A 6,047-nucleotide genomic window follows, 5' to 3' on the forward strand; every position below is an offset into this window, starting at 1 on the left:
CCTGTTTGCACTGCAAACAGTGAAGTAAAATCCCACCTCCGATAGCTAAGAAGCCTTAGGGTCACTTCTGCTGAAGGAAGCCCATCTGTCCTGGGTCAGCATCTGGACCCAGGGGACATGTGGGGATTGGAAAGGGAAATCACATGAGCAGAGGCAATGCTGACCTTGAGGCTCGTGTTTATGTTCTGAATGTGAGTAAATGCCAGTACGAGCAATGCAGACAGGGCCAAGAAGGAATGAGGCTGTGTTAACTACTGAGTTTCATGAACTTGGAATGGATAGCATGAGCTGGTCCCACCTCTCTAAGTCTCCTCAAGTCACTCTCATGCATAAAGAAAGGCCTCCAAAGGATTCTCCCAAAAATTCTGTTGTCAACTCATGTGATAGAGCAGCCAGGAGCAACCTCAAATGGCAAGCTCCGTGACTTGGTCTCTGGTAGGTTCTGCTGCTGTGAGTTTGGTCCTCATTAGCCTTAGACCTTCAGACATGGTCTGTTCTCTTTGTTTCCTCCTGTAACAGCCCGGAGCAGAATGGTATCATTAGCACACTTCAGTTCAGAAGTACACAAAAAAGGGAGGAATCTCAGGTTGTACAGAAAGATCAGTGATTGTCCTTGGCTTTGGGAACAGTCTGATATGCACAACTTACCACATCCCAGTACCTTTCTCACTTCCAAACTTCTCCCCTGCAATGTCAAAATTCTTGGCCTGGTTTTTGGGCAAAGTAGGCCCGTTAAGGTCGGGATTCAAGCAACATGCTCAGTTCCACGTTAAAACTGCATCTATTCAGCCACTAACTTCTGAAGTGTTTCTCCATCCTCCAAGTCTCCTGATGGCCCTCACCCAGTAGCGTCCAATCCCACACTGAGCTCCAAAAGGGGCTTCCCCCTCCAACTGTGATTGTAATTCTGTAGCTTGCTCCGCAGTGATTGCCATGGTTTTCTGTCCATAAGCCCCCCCCTTTCCCTTCTTGGCCCGATAAGGTTTTATCTTAGAAGACTAAGAAATAACTGGAGAGACGCTTTTTAAAAGGCTAATTTCTGGAATTTAGGCAGGTGGGTGTTGGTGCTGAAATAATTTTAGTATATAAAAAGTAAGTTGAGTCTTATTTTGTTGTCACAGGCTGGTGAGGCCAGTGACCTGTGAGTTACTCACAGCTTTGTTACTTGTTGATATCTTTTTCCTGTCCTACAGAGACCAATTCAGCTTTACATCCCAGAAGCTAGCCCAGTGCTGGACAATAGATAGTGTTCGATGTGTGGTTATTGAACAAATTTCAAAAATAATTCTTCAATATGACTGGTTAGTCTCTACTTGATCATCTTCAGTGAAGGGCAAACTCCTGACCTCACAGACTAGCCCAGGGATCCACAAAATTTTGAGACGGAAGAGCCAATCCTGTCCCCGAAGTTTTGTGAGACCTATAAAACAAATGAAATCACCATTATGTGAATAATATCCTTTAAAAATTTTATAAATGAAACTATAATAGTTTTATTTTTATTTTCAATTTTGTTTCAGAGCCACATGTACATACCCAAAGAGCCACATGTGGCTCATGAGCTGCAGTTTGCCGACCCCTGGACTAGCCCATTCCACTAATAGACAGTTCTAACTTTTTAGGATATTTTTCTTACGTGAAGTTGAAACCTGCCTTTCTATAACTCACAGATATTCTTCCTACTTCATCCTCTGCCGTCACAACTACAAGACTAACACCTCTTTCTGTGTGATAGTTGGCTACCTAAGTCTTTTCTATGATAAACATTTCTAACTCCTTGAATTTTCTCTTAGATGATAAGTTTTATTTTTCTTCTTTTTTTTGCCTTTTAATTATTTTTATTACTCAAAAAAGCTTCATTTTTAAATTTAGCTTTCTGACTCTATGCTTGTGCCTTCAACACTTTCACAACGATTTTCTTTCTTTTTTTTTTTTTAAGATTTTATTAAGGAATTGGGGAAGGGGAACAGCCAAGTTATCCATCAATCTTAGTTGTGGAGTTCGCAGCTAGCTCAGCTCCCAGTCCAGTTGCCATCCGGCTGTCCGTAGGCAGCCCCAGGCTGCTCAGCTCAAGGTGCATGTTCAATCTTAGGTGGGGGGGAAGGGGGGCGCGCAGCCCACCATCCCATATGGGTGTCCAACCAGCAACCTTGCTGCTAAGGGCATGCGTGCTCACCAGCTCAGCAGCAGCTCAGCTCCTACGCAGCTCACTGGCCCATGTGAGAATCCAACCGGCACCCTGTTTCTCAGAGCTTGCATTCTTAACCAACTGAGCCACTTGGCGGGCCCCTCACAGCGATTTTCTGCTCCTCGATAAGGAAAGCATGCTTGATCCTGTCTGGACACATTTAGCACACATGAATCCACCATAGGCCCTGCTGACATGTTTTTTCGTTTTACACAACCTCATTAGAACTTTAGGTCTCACAGCACCATCTCTGCGAAGTCGGCCTGGGCACACATGCCACGTGCAGATTTTGGTGTTTTCCCAACCTTCTTAATATAAAGGTAAACAATTCTGTTATGAGGGGTTCGGGCCAGCCTAGTTTTGTTAGAAACTGCATTGTAGGTGAGCCTCCTGCCTTATGTTAAACGCTGGATCATTCTGAATGCCTGTAGACACCGTCTCCGCGATAAGTTTTCTTAATGCTTATTGCCCTGGTGACTCTCTTTAAATATTGGTTTATATTATTGGGCATATGTCAGAGAACGCTCCTCTGAAGCCACTCCTGTTCATTAATAACCCTTGTAAGGTGAGCTCCAGGAAATGCCCCCCAGTCTCTCCAGGACAGAGCATCCCCGTTTAACCCCCTCCTTTGCCACATGCTGTGTTTTTCTGTTGATGCACGGGATGTGGCACTTAGATTTTTCATAGGCCAGAAGCAGCCACAATAGACTACAGATTTTGAGGAATGTAGTCCTCGGGAAATGGAGGAAAGGGCAGCCTAATTTGATGAAAGTCAGATGGAGAAATATCTGGGGAATTGGAGGTTTGGGGGAAAGGCCAAGCCATGTTGGGAGTTGTAGTAGGTGGAGAAATGAAGAAAGGGAAGGGACCCTGAAAAGTCAATGGACAAAATGAGAGCAGGGGGCCTGAGAGGTCATTAAAGTGAGGTTGTTACTGGGAATGATGTTGTACTTTGGTTCTTTGTCTTCTTGAAGGAAAGAAGTCAGTCAAGAGACAGAGTTTGTGCAGCACAAAAGTACAAGAAGTTTATTAGTAAGAGCTGGCATACTCCGAGACATGGAGCAGCCTGACCCAAGCGAGTGAAGCAGGCTCTCCTTACAGTGTGTGAGAGTTTTTATTTCTATGGGTAGAATTCTTACCACCTCCCCACCCCCGGACCCCACAGTACATCTCATTCTCCCAGCTGGCATGCCTCATACTCCCTTCTTGCCCCCAAGGTTGTCTGAGCTCATTACAATGGCCCTGAGAAGCAGGGTGTACATTCTGATAAGCAGGGTGGTTTCTCTCTTTCTCTCTAATTTCTAACAATACATCCCTTTGATTTAGGGGCACCTGTCAGCCTGGAATCCTGCTGGGCTAGTAAGGCACTGGTGCCCTAAGTGAAGGCAGCTGCGAGGGGTCTTGATCTAAGTAGGAGCTGCAGCAAGGGGCTTTCTAACCAGGGCTGGGTCTCTCCTTCTGCTCATTTCTACCTGCCCAGTCAAGGTTGTTGAGAGGAAAGGCAGGGTGTGGCAGGGAAAGGAGGGAAAGATAACTTTTCCACAGCTCACAATTCTTCCTCAGTTGACCCATAGTCCCGTGCTTAAAATTTGTTTGAAATGGCAGCTTCTCAATTAAATTTAAGACTAAAGTTATTGAATTTAGTTGTCAAGGAAAAAGTATTCTATTAAAATTTCATTTTAATATGCTTCTGTTCTATGACTTTTGCATCAAATGTGTTTTACATTTGTACTTAAACAAAAATGTATGATTAAATTAAGAATAAAAAATAATAAATTAGAGAGATAATGTTAAATGTTTTATTCTAATGCCAGCCTTTTAAACAAATTCAGTAGTTAAGCAAATTCATTCTTCAACTTAATTATAATAGACAAGAATTTTCACTAGTAAAAAGCTGAAATATAAATAACTGTTTTCACATCTGTATTTCTTTTCTAGTTAGTTGGTTGGATAATGTGCTGTAAATTTGGTCTTTCTTCAAGAGAAAGCTGTTAAGCTATAGTTCCCTACTTTTCTTCTCCTCCTCCTCCTCCTTTTTCTCCTCCTCCTCCTCCTTCTCCTCCTTTTTCTTCTCCTTCTCCTCCTTTTCGTAAAAAAAAGCTTCTTTATTGAGAGCATCGAGTATAAACAAACAGCAACAACAATAAAGGTGTGAAGCAAGGGTGGTTTTCCTCCCCATCTCCTCCAGGACCCACCCTTTCCTCCCATGACTGCCCACCCCATGCTGCAAGTACATACAAAAGTCATTCCAGTGCACACAGAAAGGACAGGTTATGGAGTGTTAAAATCTCCTGAAAACTCCTTCATTTGCCAGGCACTTAGGATGAGGAAAGAAGTGTGGGGAGGAGGCATGGGTCTGGGTCAGTGTGCACAAGTCCATGCAGGGAGGACTCACTGGCGACACTCTCTCTTCTTTCTCTTGAAAATGCTTCTCTCTTCAGGAAAACCCTGCTGGGTTGCATCCGCAGAATCAGGCTTCCATAGCTAGATGATCATCTTGGAGATCAAGGAGTTCAGCCCTTATCTTTTTGCTGATAAAAGAACAAGAGAGGTTGCTGATTTGCTTGTAATCATACAGCTGGTTGCTGGCCACTGTTAGTCCTTTAGTGAATGTTCTACTGCCAGTTCTTGGACTTCTGGCATTTCGGTTTGGATAATTTGTCTTCTGTGCCAGAGCTCACAGTCCTTCATCTCTCCTCCAGAGCTCCAGCGTTGCCTTCCCTGATTATAACAAATGTGCACACTTTGAATGAACAGCAGCTCTGCCTCTTCCAAGAGAAATGTGAAGACCACACAGAGCCCGAATATAGGGCCTATTTCTAACACGTCATCCAAATCAGGTGCGAAATATTGGTGTGGAGGATGCTCGAGAGAAAAATACAACATAGTATAGAGTTGCCTGGTTTGCATCTGGTTATGCTTTATGTCTCTGGTTATTCTCTAGATATGTCTATCTGATGTGTACGAGGGGATAGGGGAGAGTGGGGAGAAGGTGGAATGAGACCATTCTGTTTTTAATTTGATCGCCTGGATGACTGGTGATGAAGATAATGCTGGTCCCATCTACTCATGGGTGTTGTCTGGAGAAGAGGCATTTGGGAGTATTGACTTACATTTTTTTTAAATTGGGGAACAGTGTTTTTTTTCCAGGACTCATCAGCTCCAATTCAAGTAGTTGTTTCAACCTAGTTGTAGAGGGTGCAGCTCAGTGGCTCATGCGGGGATCAAACCGGCAAACTTGGTATTATGAGCACTGCGCTCTAACCAACTGAGCTAACTGGCCGCCCCAGTATTGGCCTACCTTTAAGGTAACCTCCTTGGCACATTCTGACATAAAACAAGTCTGGTCCCTGGAACAGAATGGGAGCATGTAACTCTGAGTGCTAATTTATAGTTCTTTGTTATTGAGGCCAGGTCCTAATTGGATACACTGGGTTGGCCTAAACACTCTGAGGCCTGGTATGGTGGCTGCCAGGGTCCTGCTAAGTGAACAAATACAGAGTTAGGAAAGAAAACTGAATTGACCATGCTGCTTAGTATCTCTGACTGGTACTCTGAGAGACTGGGGTTTTTCACCTGCCTACAGAACATGTCTGGATGGACAGCTTTTGGGTAGAACATAGCCTCACAGAGTGCATTTACAGAAGTTTGTTATTTAAAACAAATGGAAAAGATTGCCCAATGGTTTTTATACTTGACATTGAACTTTACTACAAATTTGGGGTACAGCCATAGCCAATTTCAGCACCCATTTTCTGTTTCCTCTTTTTCCTCCATGCCTTCTCCCTTATCTCCCATTCTTTCCCTTCCATCTTAATTTGCTGCTCTTTCTTTGATTCCTATTTCTCCTGTCTATTAC

General features: G+C 43.7%; 1 pseudogene; it reads right to left on the bottom strand.

The window, feature by feature from the left end:
* Positions 1–404: 404 nt before the first annotated feature.
* Positions 405–2,604, bottom strand: LOC109392078 (60S ribosomal protein L34-like; annotated as a pseudogene).
* Between the last annotated feature and the right edge of the window lie 3,443 nt (positions 2,605–6,047).

This window comes from Hipposideros armiger, unplaced genomic scaffold, assembly GCF_001890085.2.
Source record: "Hipposideros armiger isolate ML-2016 unplaced genomic scaffold, ASM189008v1 scaffold_313, whole genome shotgun sequence".
In the NCBI taxonomy this organism is placed as follows: domain Eukaryota; kingdom Metazoa; phylum Chordata; class Mammalia; order Chiroptera; family Hipposideridae; genus Hipposideros; species Hipposideros armiger.